Source organism: Hippopotamus amphibius, chromosome 2 (assembly GCF_030028045.1).
Source record: "Hippopotamus amphibius kiboko isolate mHipAmp2 chromosome 2, mHipAmp2.hap2, whole genome shotgun sequence".
Taxonomy (NCBI): Eukaryota; Metazoa; Chordata; class Mammalia; order Artiodactyla; family Hippopotamidae; genus Hippopotamus; species Hippopotamus amphibius.
Window position 1 is genome coordinate 36,592,437 of NC_080187.1, and position 17,373 is coordinate 36,609,809.

The 17,373-nt window shown below is 49.3% G+C and overlaps 1 protein-coding gene across 3 annotated transcripts in view; it reads right to left on the reverse strand.

Annotated features, from left to right (window-relative positions):
• Window positions 1-425: 425 nt before the first annotated feature.
• Window positions 426-17,373, reverse strand: part of ZCCHC7 (zinc finger CCHC-type containing 7) — a 280,220-nt gene continuing 263,272 nt past the window's right edge. For 2 of the 3 annotated variants that reach the window (XR_009051466.1, XR_009051464.1), the window contains exon 12: window positions 15,761-16,880. The gene's annotated coding sequence lies outside the window, so the exon portion shown is untranslated. Of the gene's footprint in view, window positions 537-15,760; window positions 16,881-17,373 lie in introns of those variants that run through there. The other variant, XR_009051465.1, reaches the window with a different exon arrangement.

The window sequence follows — 17,373 nt, forward strand, 5'->3', positions numbered from 1 at the left end:
CATTTGGAAACAGAGTAGAGTAAAATTTCAATTTTAAATCTATGTTACCTCTTCAAATGTATAAAATGCCTTCAGAATTTCCCAGGAGGATACATTTATACTTCTGTTTAGAGATTTTTGTTTTGTTTAGTTATGTTTTGCTTTGTTAGCAGGATTAATGAATTGAGGAGACTCAGAAGAGCAAGGAGAGGCATTAGGAATGGTTCAGGCCAGGTACCCAGGCTACAGCTGACGAGAGTGAGACCCTGAGGGAGGGTCCTGGCCCCAGGTCCCAGACTCCCCGGCCAGGAGGTGAGAGTGGGGGAGAAACCGGTTCTTGGCCTTCACACGTTCATTCCACAGCTGCCACTGTCCGGGCACCAGGACAGAGCCGGGAGCAGCAGAGGTCCAGCCCCGTGGGCTTACCTGCTGGAGGACAGCGGAGAGCGCCGTGAAGGAAGTCAAGCCCGCGAGGCGATAGAGAGGGTGCAGGTAGGGGACTTCAGGCCAGGTGGTCGGTGAAGGTCTCCTTGAAGAGGTGACTTCTGAGCCGAGTCCTGCGTGGTGAGAATGAGGGGAACTCTGAGCTGGGAAGAGGGAAGACAGATGGCTGGTGCAGCTGGACGGGAGTGAGGGAGAGGAGCAGGTGAGGGGGAGAGAACCAGATGGGAAGGTGGGCGCCGAGCGCTGAAGTACAGGACTGGATTGCATTCCATGCGCCATGGCCAGCTCATTCCCAACTCTGAGGCCCCCTCCCCCTACAACAGGGCGGCCTGGGTGCTCCCAGCCGGGGAGGAAATGTGTTCTGTGCAGGGAGCAGTGGGAGGGGATCCCTGGGAGGCATGTGTACCAGGGGAGCCAACTTCGGGGGACATGGGCCCCTGGGGGAGACCTGCCCACAGCAGGGAAAGCCCCGCGGGATTGCCATCAAGACTCAGCAGGGCCAACCCAGGGCATAGCAGGCAGATGAGGGATGTGGCCTTGAGGGCAAAGCCAGGGCCAGTGAAGAAGCCACAGGGATGCAAAGTCTAGTGCATGTAAGACAGTTTTCTCAGTCAGAGCCATTCAACAGAAATGGTGCAGGTGCTGTGGGAAACAGTATGGCATGTTCTCAAAAATGTAAGCATAGAATTACCATATAATCCAGCAATGCCACCTCTGGCCATAGACTCCAAAGAATTGAAAGTAAGGACTTGCAGAGATATTTGCACACTCATGTTCATGTCAGCATTATTCACAAGAGCCAAAAGGTGTAAATGACCCAAGTGTCCATCAACAGATAAATGAATAAATGAAAATGTAATATATACACACAATGGAATATCATTCAGCCACAAAAAGGAATGAAATGCTGACACAGGTCACAACATGATGAACCTTGAAGACATTATGCTGAGTGAAATAAGCCAGGTGCAAAAGGACAAACAGTGTATGATTCTACCTATATAAGGTATCTAGAGTAGTCAAATTAATTCAGACAGAAAGTAGAAGGGTGGCTGCCAGGAGCTGGGGGAGGGGCGGGTGGGGAGTTAGTGCTAATGGGTCTAGAGAGTGAGTTTGGGAAGATAAAAAAGTTCTGGGGGGGGAGTGCGGATGGTTGTGCAACGTTATGGATGTACTTAATGCCACTAAACTGTACACTTAAAAATGGTATATTTTAGGTTCTGTATATTTACCACAATAAACAACAAAAAAGCTGTTCACAGTGACTTGGGCTGACATGGTAAGCAGTGATCTGCCCGTCAGTGGAGGTGTGCAAGAGCCAGAGAGGCTGGACACTTTCTGGACGCTGGGGAGACAGTACAAAGCCGAGGAGCAGAGTGCAGGTCAGCTTGGGATTTGGGTCAGGACAGAACACATGAGGGCCAACATGTTTTGAGGCCTTACTGTGTGTGAGTCTGAGTTTAGGCTTCACATACATGGTCTCTTTCTGCCCTGGGGCCATGAGGCAGGGTCAGGATTACACTTGTTGGACAGACAGGACGCAGCTCCAGAGAGCATCCGTCATTGCTGCCCGCCAAGACCTTCTTCCACGGAGGACCAGCTGCCTGGCCTCAGCTGCAGAGACTGGCCCTGCCCAGGGTCACGCTCCTCCCCAGGTAGCCTGCATCTCTCACTGCCCTATGTGGGGCTACTAAGGCCTGGCCGGCTCTGCTCCGTGTAAGTCCACACACCTTTGACATTCCGCCTTCAGGGGTCTCCCCTCCTTATGGAACCTGCCTAGCAGCTAGCATCTCCCCTCTGCGCACCGCTGCTCCCTCCCCACCCTTCCTCAGGTGTTTATCCAGGAACCTCCTCCATAAACTTGCTGCTTGCTGAACTCTCAGGGTTGGCCTCAGGAACCCCGCCTGCAGTGTTTGTCAAGGTCACTCAGCTGGGTAATGGGGTGGGGTGGGGCTGGAGCCAGGGCAGGGTATCTGACCTTCTGGGACAGAGGGAAGCTCTGCTAACCCTCAGGAGGGCAGGGCAGGGCTTTTTGGGTGACTGTGGTCCTCAGCACGCAGCCAGCCTGAGGCTGCGTGTGCCTCACTCCTGTATCACCCCTAGTGTCCCTCGCATAATAGCAGAACCACACCACAGATGACACTGGTGCTAAATTCTAATAGCCAGCATGGCCCTGTAATGGCCTCTTATACATTTAAATTGGGCGTGATCCCTTTGGGAACTGTAATTTTATTCATGGAGATTGCACCACCTAATTTGAATACAGCAAACTGTACTTAAGAGATTTGGCGGCTCCTGTGGTGTCTTCTCTCCCTCCTCTTGTCCTGTCTGGTCTGGGGGCCTGGGCTGCCCGAGGGCACATGAGGTGGCACTGTCACCTCTGATCTTTTTGTCTGCACTGAGTAGAGAAGAGAATGTGGGGGCTGAAGTCAGTTGAAACCGACAAGAAGTCAGCCCATGGTCTGAATTCCACTCTGTGACCTGGACAAATCATGTAACTGCTCTGAGCCTCGGTTTCCTCATCTGTCAGTGACCAAGGCTGTAGGAGAACTGCACACCAGTGAATACACAGGAGCCCCCAGCACAGAGCCCTGCTGCCTTCTGCAGTGTGGCCACCCAATGGCAGGACTGTCTGAGCCCTGAAGTGTGCTGGCCAAGGCTGGAAAAGCAGAGGACCAGCAGGGCCTGGTGTGGGGCCTGGCAAAGAGCCTGGCGCCCTCTGGGGCACACTGGAAGCCTTTGGCGCCCCTGCTCAGCCCTTAGTCTAAGGCTATCCCAGTGGGTTTGCCCAAACATTCCACGCCGCTGTCTCAACCTACTGCTGCCTCCACCCAGCAGGGCGGCAAGGCTGCAGTCCTCTCTGCTCTCAGGTCCCCAGCTCATGGGGGCTATTATTATCCCCACCTCCAGGCCAAGTCCCCAGGTGAGGGGTCAGGGTCATGGCCCCTTCTCAGAAGCCCACCAGCATTACACTTTCGTGCTTCCCATCCATTCCTCTTCCTCCTCCAGCCTGGGGGAGCTTTACCTAGTCTTAGGAAAGGATGGAAGAGGGAGAAGCTGGCTTTTCTGACAAGTATCCCTTAGATCTACTGCTGATGCATGAAGCTGATGCCCAAAGGCCTCCTGGGTTTCAGGCTTTTCGGGCGGGTGGTGAAGTTCAGACACCTAAAGTTTTGGTTTTTGAATCACAAAAACCAATGTTGGTGTTTTTCCCCCGTTGGTTTCTTGTGTAACCCTTTCCTGAAGCATCAAACATTGAAACTACTGGGCACAAAAATTCACATCAGTTTCTTGTTTGGATCACCTTAATCCTCGTTTCTTTCTATGTAGGTAACAATAGGAGGGCAGGCAGGAAGGTAGTTTTTCTTTTTTCCCCCCAGTAATGGGATCATATGTTTTGTCATTTTCATTTTCACTTAGCAATATGTACTCTTTTCACATAAACAACTATTTACAGAATAAGTAATTCACATCAGTTGATATATCAAAACCATCATCCACCCCTCTCTCCCCACTCCATGCAAACACTGATCTCCTTCTTCAAGGGCTGAGTGGGTTGTGTAAAAACAGTCAGCCCTGCACGTGCTGTTGTGGCTTCCTCATATTTCTCCCACGTTGTTCCCCAGGCCTCCCTGAGATCCCCTGGGGAGGAGGTGGGGTGGGGGGTCAGGAGGCCAGCGGGGTACCATGGGGCTCTGCTGCCACCTGCACAGAGCTGGAGCTCAGCTGATCTGCCTCGGTTTGGGGAAAAGATTTCTGGGCTGTGTGTTTTGTTGTTCTTGATAAATCTAATCAAGCTCAAGTTCAATAAGGAATGTATGAACTCAGAGAAGAGTCTTTCTCATTGCACAATTATAATTGCCTCTACCTTTAGACTTGTAATGAAAATAGAGCATTAGGAAGAAGGAAAAGACATTGGTGGGAAATATTCCAAGCAGCTGAATTATTGGGCAGGGTGTTTACCCAGATTCGCAACAGTAGAGAAGACTGTAAAGGGAAGTATAGAATTCTAGTCTGATGCAGGAGTATGACATCTCCAAAAAGCAATGAGACTCGTGGGCCTATGTGGTTCTGTGAAGAGCTATACACAATGCACCAAATAGTGGGGAGTGAGAAAATGGACTCGAAATAACCTGCACACACTGACCATTGTGTGCAACATCGGGTATTAGAAGGTGTAGCCAGGGACAGGTCGGGCTGGGTGTGCTGCCTGCGCAGTCAAGTGAACAGCATCACAGCCTCCTTAAACTTGATACCAAGGCCTGACTGGGCAGTGGCTGAGGTCAGCAAGGTGGGTGGATGACAGAGACCACTCAGGAGGACCCGAGACACTTGTGTCCTTGGGAGGCAGAGAGGCCTTTCAGACAGGTTTCCCACGAGTGTTGGTGTGGCACAGGGCCTGCTGGGGAGGAAGTGAACGCTCTGTTGCTGCAGCTGTGGGAGTGCATGCCCAACGACAACACCTTGGGATGTTTCCCATCTCTGTGATCTTTTGGGATTCAGTGCTCCAGCTCCTGAATGCCCTGGCTGAGAGCTATCTGCTCCTGAACACGTGAGCAGGCTTGAACAAGCTCCTCCTGAATGAGGCTTTGGACCTCAGTCCCTGCACCCTCTGCCTGGTGGGGGTGAACCTCCACCTCAGCAGCACAGGGAATACCCAGGAAGCAGGGCTTGGCTGCTGAGCTGGTTCCCCTATAGAAAACCTGGCTGTAGACCTAGGCAGCTCTGGGTGGCCGAGACAGAATCACGGAACATCTGAGCTGGAGCAGTCCTGTACGTCTAACCTTGCTGCTCCCCATACAGAGGATCCAGAGGCCCAGAGAGGGGATAACTTAGCTGGGGACACACAGCTAGTCTGGAACTCAGGTCTCCTGCCTCTGTTCTGGGCACTTCTCTGCATCAGTTGCTTTTCTAGCACCTGGCAGTTGTCAGGAGGTGCTTCCTTTTTAGTTCAAAGCAGAAAAAAGCGGCTGCAGTGCAGGGGATCAGAGGGCAGACCAGGCCAATGGTCTCATGTGGCCCACGGGGTTAGAAGTGCCCGACGAGAGACCCGGCTGGGGCATCCCTCCACCACATGGAGGACATGCTGAAAGGCCTCCCCCGTTACTGTCTCCTTGTTTCTTGGGTGGGAGACACTGTTTGGCCTTTGGACAAGATTATTTTTGCACAAAACAGGATTGTTATCACTTAATTGAAAATAATTATCCAATGCAAATTGAGTTCAACTTGTCTAGCTAGAAATAAAGAAGTGAATATTTTGGGCAGTTTCACTGTTGCAAAGGCAGGTATTTTAAGTAAATGAAAGTAATGAAAATAGGCTGTATTCTCTGCAGGAAGCCCTGGGAAATCTCAGGGCCTCTCTTGAGTGGCCCCCATGAAGCCTAATTCACCCCTTGTCCAAATCAGGGCTTGTTTGAATGGGTCTGTAATGGAGGGGATGTTCTGACAGAGACGGAGGCCCTTGGGTCGCTGAGGGTAGCAGGGAGGCGTGTAATCCCGCTCAGTGGCTCAGCCCCCAAGGGCTCACCCTGACAAGCACAGGCCCTGGTCTCCCTCAGAAACAAAGAAAAAGAAAAGGTCAGGGGCAAGGAGAGGGTGCTGCTGACCTAAGTCTAATGTGGGAGGGCACTTCCTATCCTTCTTCCCCATGCCCTCCATCCCAGGCACTGCACCTTCATCCACCCGGAAACCTGAGCCCCACCTCCGAGCCCCTCCGAGACTCTGTCAGTCTCACCCACAAGCCCAGCTGAGCACCAGGTCTATCTGCTTGCCTAAGTACTCCTTGGCTTTGTTCACCTCCTCCCATCCTCACTGTATCAGTTACCACTGCTGCAGCAATGCCGCCTAACAAACAGCCACAAATCTCAGTGGCCTACAGTAACAGGTAGTTCCTTCTCATGGCTCTGCAGCTCGACTGACCTCAGAGGGGCTGGCCCGTGAGTCCACAAGTGGCAGCAGTGGCTCTGCTCCATGTGCGTCTCATCCTCCAGGAGCAGTGGGCTAGCTGGGCACATCCTTCTCCTGGTGATGGCAGATGCACAGCAGGGCAGGTGGGAACATGGGAGGCCTCTTAAGGTCAAGCCTCAGAACTGGTATCCAGTCATTCCTGCCCCATTCCATTAACCAGAATCAGTCACAAGACCAAGCCCAAAATCCAGGGCTAGGAGAGTACACTCCTGCCACGATGAGGCTGTGGCCAGAGGGCGGTGGGTGAGGGAGGGTGAAGACTGCTGGTCTACTTCTGACCTTCCCATGAGACTCCCCACTTCCGGTCTTACCCCCTCTAGTCTATTCTCCACAGAACAGTTGTTCCTTCTACAATGCAAACCTGACTATGTCACTCTTTAGCTTAAACTCCTAAAAATCCTTCCTTCTTTTCTGAAAATAATTGAAATTCAATTGAAAAAGTTCTGTCTTAACACTATCCTAAGGGTTCTATGAAATGTGTCAACAGCGCAAGTGCCATGGTGGCCCTTCTGACTGAGCTGCTCTCACTCTCCTTTCTAGGGGCAGCTCTGGCTGTTCACACCTGTGTACATCAGCACAGAAACACGACACAAACCCCCAAGAGCACGGGAGCTGCAGGACAGCAGCTGCAGGACGGGGCAGCCTTTGTGGGCGGTTGCACAGGAAGGCCACAGTACAGCGCCAGGCCCGGGGGAGGGACTGCCATTTTCTTCCAAAACCCAAGCACAAATCTACCCAGAGGTAAATTTTCCCACAAAATCCACTTGTGCTCAGTAAAGCTGTACAGACAGGTACTACTCAGGATGTGACCTGCAGATTAGCACTGGTCTGAGAATTCTTGGTTAAGTGTCCATGAAGGAATAAGGAGTTTACACCAGAACATGCATCACTGTGTTACTAGCTCACTGTTTAGTTCAGCTCACTTTTCCTCACAGAAAGACTTTCTCAGCGAAGGAAGCAGTGATTGACTCTCTGGTGTAAGCGCCACATCTCGTGTGGACTGGTAAACTAATAATTTGTGGCCTAGCCACTTTGAGATATGCAGCTCTCTTTTGCTTCTGGAGACACGGACCTGAGGTGCTAAACATCTCTGAGTGGCACCCCAGAGAAAAATGATGAGACAACTGGGCAAAAGCTACTAATTAAAAAATTAATACAGTGCTGCAATAAAAAAGGGCAGCTACTTCAATATAACAACAGATGGCTGCCTAAATAAATTATATGTGCTCCCTTAGTGAAGTCAATGGAACTCATAATAGTTTGGGGACTTTATGACAGGATGAAAAAGGCTGAGGATGTAACAGGAAGTTTTTTAAAAAGCATGACCCAAACTGGTGTGAGCAGTCGCTATGTAATGTGTAGATTCGATAAATGTGCATACGATTCACATAGCCTGAGGAACTGCATGAAAATACACAGAGTGGATCTGTTAGCGTGGTGCGATTATACCCTTTTCTTCTTTCTTTTTCAAACTTCTGAAGCATCATTCCGTTACTTTATAATGAAAAAAAATTTACCTCTTGATAACACATTTCTAAGACCCCTTCAGTTGGTATCTTCTATTTCACTGTCTCTTTGGTTCCCCATTTTAATACATTAAAAAACCATTAATTCAGAAACACAAACTCAGAATTTATGATCACTTAGACTGGATTCTTATCTGTTCGTTCATTTGTTCATTCATTCTCTCATCATTCATTCATCATTCATTCAACAAACGTTTCCTGCAGACTCACGAGCACTGTGAGGCCACAGCATCGTGTCCCCGCCTCGCGGCGGGCTGACCAGGGGTCACCCTTGCACTCTCCATGATTCACTTAACAAACATTTGCCCACTTTGCCCTGTGCCCTGGCCCGGGCCAGCACTAGGGGACAGAGGCAGGCCCAGCCAGGGGAGAGACAGATCAAACCCAGGAAACTTCTTCAGAACCTTTGGTTAAAAGCTTAAAAACCTAATACATACTGCACATGAAACCAAATCCACTTCCTAGAGATAAGCAGGAGGAATAGTTTAGTATGTATCCTTCATATTTCTTTCTATGAATATATAAAAACATATTTCTTTATATATATGCACATATTCCCAAACATCCATATTCATTCTACACAAGCAGTAGTCTTATTTTCATTTTTTCAAAAAACAGATCTTAGAATGTATTCAGTTCCGCAACTTCAATGCTTATTTTTCTGAAACAAAGCATGAAAATGTGCAAGGTGCTGGGGGACCACAGAGGACAAGTGACTGGTGCCAGAACAAGGCGGCCCTGATGGTGGCCCTGAATGTGAGATCTTCACAGCGATCCTGAGAGTCTGCCCCGCCCTGAAGCCTGAGCTCTCTGCTGCCTGCCTGCCCAGCCAGGCTTCACTGAGCCGGCTGCTGAACATGGTAGGATTTTGCTGGACAGAGAGATGGGAGGAAGGGATGCCAGGGGAATGGCAGAGGTAAAGGCCTACAGGCGGCCCCTCTGTGGCGCATCCCTCCATGGTGTAGACCCTCATCAAACAATTGCGAGCAGATGCACAGACCCAGGTCTTCACTGACAGCACATCTCTTTCCTCTGTCTTCCTTGCAAAGCTCCCCAACCCAGCGGTCCCAAACTTGCCCCTCCAGTCCCTCCAGCATCAGAAGCCAGGGGGTGGCCTTGTTGGGAAAAGAGGGCTGGTTTGCATTGCAAAAGTGGTTATTGGGGTCTCAGTTCATAACAAGAGCAAATGTACTTAAACATTAAGGAAAGAGTTGCATTTACAAAGCCTGTGTTGTTTACACAGTGAGGAGAAATTAATTCACGAGAAGGTGGAGAGTGGGGTTTGGGGGACCCCCCTGTCCTCTGCCCGCTAAACACTGGCTGGTGGGCAAGTCCGGCATGTGCTCACTTCCACCTTGACAGCTGGTCTTACAAAATGAGGACACTTTAATCATGGGAATTCACCTAACACTAATCTGGATAATTAAAAAAAACAAAAAACCCAAGCAAAACACCCAACAGAAATTCAGAAGGAACTGCTGCTGATCTGTACAAATACACCAGGTACATTTCTGCATCATATTTGGGTCACACTCCTGAAATGACTGGCTCAGGGCCTCTCTAGGTGACAGGGGGCAGGGTCTCTTCCGAGGCCCTCCTGGTCCAGGCTGCTCTGAAGTGAACTTGAGTGGGCCTACCGGCCCCAGGCCAAGCGCGGGACACCAGCCAGGTCCCTTACACGCTTGGTTCACATCACTTAACCCACCCACATTCCCCTTTCTTCTCAACTCTCTACCCTTTTCTGGGCCTCAGTATTGTCCTCTGTAAATTGGAGTAAGGGTAGGGGGGACAAAAAAGGTCATTACAAATAAAATAGAATGAGGAGGGGAATCTCTAAGAATCCTTTCCAATCTGGTCTTATAAAAGCAAACAGAGAGAAAACGGATCAGCCAAGAACCCCTGAGCCAGCCTGGGTTCAAGGCCACAACCCAAGACCTTGTCCTGAGATCTTCTCATCCCATCCCCCTGTGTCTTTCTTCTTTGGTCCCCAAACTTTAAGTTCCTCATCAGTTTCCTCCTCCCTTCCACACACACACACAGAACCACAGAGCCTAGCCCTCCAGTCTGTGCCTGGCCCACCCATCTGTATCCCAAAGTACAGTGACTTGGGACCTCAGCCACAGCATCTGGACCCTTGACTCCACCTCCACATCCTCCCCGCTCTCCCCTGCACCCCGTGGCTGGCACAGCTGCCTGACACCCAATCTGAGATCACTTGACCTGCCATGCTAGGATCCCTTCCTGGAATCATCACAACAGACAACTCTATCTGTAGACCTGTCCCATCCCTCATTCCTTCCCAGGACCCTCCATGCCCCAGCCCCACCTTCCCACCTGAACGCATCCCCCACTGGGCTCCAAGCCTATGAATAAGAATGTCAGAGACACTCTATCTCCGCCATTTGTTCTTTTAACCTTTGCGCCTTACTGCAGGAGCCACCTCTTAGGGGAAGCCTTCCTTGATTCCATACTTCCAACCCAAGTCAAACTGAGCCTCCTGCCCCAGCCTTTCCCAGGTCCACAGACTCTGTGTCAGTCACCTGTGTACCTATCATACTAACTTCCAGCCCTTTCCCGATGCATCTCAAAATACTTTTAAAAACTGACATTTAATTTACATACAGTAAAGTGCAGTTACAGCTCAACACATTTTTTCATACGCATACACCCGTGTATGGATGGGTCTGGGACAGAGATGGGTAGGTAGAGGTACAAGCTGGAAAGCTTAAAGACTCTCTGTGGGTCCATGTGTATTGGGGAGGGGGTGCTACCTGTAGGTAACTTAGACACTGGAGGCCAAAGAAACTAGACACATAGCCAACATCTTGGGATGGGGTTAAGAAATCTCAGGATGAGATTCTTGATCAAGAACAAGGTCAATGAATTTTCACATAGGTGAGAGATCATGGTGGATGTATAACTTAAAAAATCTTAATAACTTAATGGCTTCTTCTTGTTCATTTGAATTGATTGCTATCATTTACTTCTCCACTCTCCCTCTGTCAATAGCTACAACTATAAAGAATACCTATGGACATCTTAGCAGATAATTCTTTAAGGCCATTCCTGGTTAATTTATAGGGTAGAGTCCTAGAAGTGGAGATACTGGGCCTGAGGAATAACCCTTGTTAAGACGCTTTACACATACGGCCAAAGAGCAAACATGGAATGTATCAGTCTGTTTGGGCTGCCATAACAAAATGCCACAGACTGGCTGGCTTAAAACAGCAGAAATTAATTTTCCCACAGTTCTGGAGGATGGAAGTCCAAGATCAGGGTGCTGGCAGTGTTGGGTTCCTCTGAGGCCTCTTTCCTTGGCTTGTAGATGGTGGCCCTCTTGCTGCCTCTTCACAGGGTAGAACCTCTGTGCCTGTGCGCCCTGGTGTTTTGTCTGTCCCAATTTCCCTTTTTTATAAGGACACCAGTCATCTTGGATTAAGGCCCATCCTAATAGCCTCATTTTAACCTAATTACTTCTTTAAAGGCTGTATCTACAAACACAGCCACATTCTGAGGTACTAGGGGTTAGGGCTTCAACATTTGTGGGGAGCACAGTTCATCCCATAACAGAATTCTTCCTTAGAAGTTGGAAAGGTCCTTTGGTGTTCTATGGCTTGGCTGCAGTCCCCTCGGTTCCTTCCAAAGCTGAGAAGTATTTTGGTGTGAAGCCCTCTCCATGTCTCTCAGCCCCACCCATTTCCCTTTCTTCTCATCTCTCATCCCATCACTGTCCAGAGCTGTCAATTTAAAGTAGAGATTCTCAACCTCTGATGCACATTGGGATCTGAGAGCTTAAAAAATTATCCTGGTGTCTGGGTCCCCACCCAACAGATTCTGATGTCATTGGTCTGGGGGGTACAGCCTGGATGTGGGGAACTTTAAAGCTCTTCAGGTGGCTCAGTGTTTTGCCAAGGTGAGACCCTCCAGTCTCTGGTCTCTCTTCTTTATTCTTGCAAAGCATGAGACAGGGCACAGGGGCTGTTTAATTACCATCTTCCAAAGTTAATTAAAGCTCCATATTCTAAAGCCTGTTTTTAACTCCTCTAAATAAGTTCGTTTTAAAGTGTGGTGGTAATTTGGCTCTTTTGTTAAAATTAAGTCCTTAAAGTAAAAATTAAAAGACAAAATGGAAAACCACTGGGCATAGAAAATCCACCCTGGATTTAATAGAGTCTCTTAAGTCGTGGACTGGAGTGAGACTCTTGACACTCAATGCAGGTGGGGGAGCTCGTATATACATCATGGTCCTTGAGGCTTATGTTCTGTGTAAGCTTTTAAAGGAAGAGGATAAAAGCTAATTTTCACGAGAGCCCTGCTTCTGTGGTGGGGTGATTAGAAAACTGTTGTGTTAAGTTTGGACTCCTCCAAGTTTCATACCCCACCTCTCTATGTTTGAAACAAAGTTTTGAAAGATTCTACCCAGTGGTGAATCTCACAGACATAGCTAAAGAAGCCAGAGAAAAAGAGTCCATATTGGAAGATTCCATTTAGATGAGGTTCAAGTACAGGTGAAACTAATTGACAATAACCTGAATCAGACATTGGCTGCCTCTGATGTGTGTGTCTGTTGGAGGAGAGTCAGATCCTGAACACTTTTCCAAGGCCTTGGTGGTGGACAGATGGGCACACAGCTCAGCCGGTTGGGGGGAAGACGTCTGAGATACCGGCTTCCCTTCAAACCATGGCTTTCGCAAGTGGCTCAGGGCCCGTCGTTGGCAGGACAGAGTCACAGCCCCAGCCCCAGGCCCGGGCACTGTCTGGCCTCTGCTTGCTTGCTCTGCTCCTCCAAGCTTCTCCTCTACCCTCAGCTCTACCCCCATAGGATGCCCGCTGTGCTCTTTCCCTCCTGCACCTTTGCACATGCTGTCCCTCCTGCCTGAGTTGAACCTCCCAATCTTATTCACATGGGATTTGGTCATCCTTCATATCACAGCAAGGAAGTCATTCCTCTACTTCCACGGATGGCATTAATCACACCCTTCACTTGTCACTATTTCTTTTTGCCATTAGACTGGGTGCTCTTTTAGGGACAATACTGTCTCTATTTGCAATGCCAGGCACCAAGAAGAGGCTTTAAAACAGTGTTTGCCATTGAATTGTGTTAGTTTAGAATGGGAAGCGGAGAGCTGTAGACAAATGTCTTTTGTTAAAGCCATCCATCTATTCATAACAATATTTGAAACCGGATGGAGAAACGTGATTCAAATGACTCTGGGTGGTGGGGGTCTGTGGGCACAGATATGGGCTTTCCCCAGCTCCAGAGTGGGCAGCAGAACGGCTCTGCAAAACAGAGGGACACAAATTCAACACTGGGGTGGGGCAGTGCTGGAGGAATGGAGGGAAGAGATGGAGAGAAGACAGAGGGAGTGGGTAGAAGGAACTGCAAGGACAATGGGAACTATGCATTGTTTCATGTGACACCTCCCTGCAGCCCTGAAACCTTCACTGAAGTTCCCAAAACTCAGGAAATGTTTAATGGGAGTGTATTTGTGAGTGTGTGAGTATGTGCGTGTGACACAAGGGTGTGCATGTGTGAGTGTGTGAATATGTATATATGTGTGAGAGCATGTGAGTGTGTGTCGGCATGCATGTGTGGGTATGTACAAGTGTGTGCTAGCGTGTGCATGTGTGAGCATGTATGGATGTGAGCATGTAGGAGTGGGAATACGTGTGCATGTGTGTGTGCACGTGTGTGTGTGAGCACGAGTGTGAACATGTGGGGGTGTGTATGTGGGCAAGTATGTGCAGGTGTGCATGTGTGTGTGTGCTGAGAAAGGCTGTGGGTTTCCTGCCTGGATTGTTGCAGGAATGAGGCTGAGGCAGCATGAGGGAGTCAGCTTTGCATCTCTCAGCAATAGCGGTAAGCACAGAGTGTGGCCCTGGAGCTGAAGCTGTGAGGGGCCAATAGCCCCCAGCTGAGATCTGAGTCACACATTTAATGTGTCACTAGTTTCATCAAGAAAGCCAATCTTGGGACTCCCCTGGTGGTGCAGTGGTTAAGAATCTGCCTGCCAATGCAGGGGACACAGGTTTGAGCTCTGCCCCGGGAAGATACCACATGCCATGGAGCAACTAAGCCCATGAACCACAACTACTGAGCCCATGTGCCACAACTACTGAGGCCCATGCACCTAGAGCCTGTGCTCTGCCACAAGAGAAGCCACCACAATGAGGAGCCCATGCACCACAATGAGGAGTAGCCCCCTCTCGCAGCAACTAGAGAAAGCCCGTGTGCAGCAACGAAGACCCAATGCAGCCAATAAATAATTAAAAAAAAAAAAAAAAAAAAAAGAAAGCCAATCTTGGCTGCTGGGCAGTGCCTACCTGGAACTCTGTGTTGAAGAGGGAAGCCTTCTGAGACTCAAGGGCAAGGTGATCATGAGTGATTACCAATGTCTGCCCTGGCTCTGACTGGGACGGTGGCGGCATGCACCCTGGCCTCTAATGGGCGCCATGCGAAGTGGTTGGCTTCTGGGATACAAAGATGAACCTGCCCTCAAGTGGTTCCCAGTCTTCTGCGGGAGATTGAGAGTAAATAGACGATTGAAAGTACAATAGATGTGGGCTAGATGAGGAGATTGAGAGGCACAGCTGAGAGAGATATTGATGGTGCCCGGAGCAGAAGGGAAGGTTTCCTCATAGAACTTCTGACCAGGCGGACAGGGTTGGAGAGGCAAAGGAAGGAGGACATTTCTAGCAGGGGACATGGGCTGAGCAAATTCTCACAGGAATGGAAATAAGGGGGTATCTGGGGGCAGAACAAAGCGGGAGTGGCAGGAGATGAGCGTGGCGGGATGTCCAGAGCTGACGGGGTGGGGGTGTGTGTGTGGGACTGGCTGAGGTTCCCTAGGAGCTAATCCCTACCAGGGTCGCCTCAGCCAGGTACAAAGGCTGCCGGCTCTCAGCCCAGCAGGCACCTCCACACGCAGCCTGGGCATCCCAGCACATCCCTCCCAACCGAGGGAAGCCATTGCTCTTCCCGTTTTCCTGGGTGCAGACTGTGGGAACCAGGCCCCATGGATCCTGGTGCTGTATATGCTGTGAGCTCCTGCAGATGTGGAACAAAAAGCCACAGACAATTTGCATGGGATGGAGGGCACATTTTCAGTTTCCCTCTCTCACAAATTGCAAATTTCACTTTCACAGCCCTTCTTTCCCCATCACAACCACACTGGTTTCCCCACAGCACCTCAGGAGTCTGTTGTCACAGAGACACCCCAGGTTTCCTCTGTGGTGTTTCTCCCTCCCCAGCCTCCAGGGCTCCGAAGAGCTCAACACCCAGTCTTTGACATCTCCTACTCTGAGGCTCCTCCAAACCCTGGCCCCGTGGCCCATTCTGGCTCATGGAGAGAGTCCCACACTGGGAGGCAGGGGCCTGGACTTCAGTCCTGGCTCTGCCCCTAACTCAGTACAGGCTTGATGCTCTCTATGGGCTTCAGTTTCCCCATATGTACCATAGAGGGTTCTAGACTTGATAATTTCTGAAAGTCCTCCAACTTGTAGAATGGTGACTTTCTGATCTTGACAGTTTCTTTGTCATGGAAACCCTGAGATGATTTCTTTTTTTTTCTTGTACCTGTCTCTGAGGTACACCAAAGTGAATCAGCTGCATCTACACACATATCCCCATATCCCCTCCCTCCCGCGACTCCCCCCCCCACCCTCCCCGTCCTGGCCCTCCAAGGCATCTCCCATGAAGTTGATCTCCTTTTGTTATACAGCAACTTCCCACTAGCTATCTATTTTACAGCTGGTAGTGTAAATATGTCTATGCTATTCTCTCACCTCGTCCCAACTTCCCCTTTGCCCCTCACCCCAGCCCCGTGTCCTCAAGTCCATTCTCTACTTCTGTATCTCCACTCTTGCCTGTCACTGGTTTCATCAGTACCATTTCTTCAGATTCCATATATATGTGTTAGCATATAGTATTTGTTTTTCTCTTTCTGGCTTACTTCACTCTGTATGACAGACTCTAGGTCTATCCACCTCATGACATATAGTTCAATTTCATTCCTTTTTATGGCTAATATTCCATTGTATATATGTGCCACATCTTCTTTATCCATTCATCTGTTGATGGGCATCTAGGTTGCTTCCATGTCCTGGCTATTGTAAATAGTGCTGCAATGAACATTATGGTACAAGTTTCTTTTGGGATTATGGTTTTCTTTGGGTATATGCCCAGGAGTGGGATTACTGGATCATATGGTAGTTCTATTTGCAGTTTTTTAAGGAACCTCCAAACTGTTTTCCATAGTGACTGTACCATCTTACAATCCCACCAACAGTGCAGGAGAGTTCCCTTTTTTCTACACCCTCTCCAACATTTATTGTCTCTAGATTTTTTGATGATGGCCATTCTGACCGGTGTGGCTTTGACCTGCATTTCTCTAATAATTAGTGATGTTGAGCATCTTTTCATGTGTTTGTTGGCCTTCTGTATGTCTTCTTTGGAGAAATGTCTATTTAGGTCTTCTGCCTATTTGTGGATTGGGTTATTTGCTTTTTTGGTATTAAGCTGTATGAGCTGCTTGTATATTTTGGAGATTAATCCTTTGTCCATTGCTTCATTGGCAAGTATTTTCTCCCATTCTGAGGGTTGTCTTCGTGTCTTGTTTATGGATTCTTTCGCTGTGCAAAAGCTTTTAAGTTTCATTAGGTCCCCGAGATGATTTCTTATAGCAAGTATCAGGACTTGTGTTGGCCCCTGATGGTCCAGGAACTTGAGGTCTTTCAGGTGTCTTCCCCCATGTTCCTGTATCTTCATGTTTATTTGTTCCCTGGCTCCTGGTAACAACTTTGTGGGGAGGTGTAACTCAGGAGGTGCTCAGTTCACTGTGCTAAAAGAGCTCCTGGCTGGGAGGGACGTCTCTTCTCCCACCTGCCCTCGGGCTCCATGCCACAGCCCAGCTATGGCTATGCCCAGAGCATCCTGCAAATAGCTGCCATCTGAGCAGAGGATGCCTGGAGGGAACAAGGTTGTTGAGATTCAATATTTAAACACGAAACACATTTTTTCACTCAATCCTAACATGTTGATGTTTTCAGAGATGCTTTCTATTTTCTGTTGACAAAATGTGGCAGAGGGAGACCGAAGAGGCTGAGGGAGCGGGCCCCAAAGCCTAGGTCCGGCTCTTCCTCTAACTCAAGGTATGACCATGGGCAAGCCTTTTCCCTCCTCTGACCTTGGTTTCCCTATCTGTAAAGCGGGGGTGAAGTTGGGTGGGCCAGAGTGGGCTATATGATCTTTTAGGCCTTTGCAGCTCTGACATCCACCAGAACTTCAAGAATCCTGCCGTGGCCGAGATCTCCCCATCCCTTGCAAGATGGTGCTGCATGCATAGCCTGGCTTGCTGATGGTAAGGGAAGGCCCACGAGAAGACAAGGACACCCTGGAGCACAGACAGGCAGGCTTCAGAAGCCAGGTCTGTAGTGGGTTGGCAGGGGAATCCAGAGT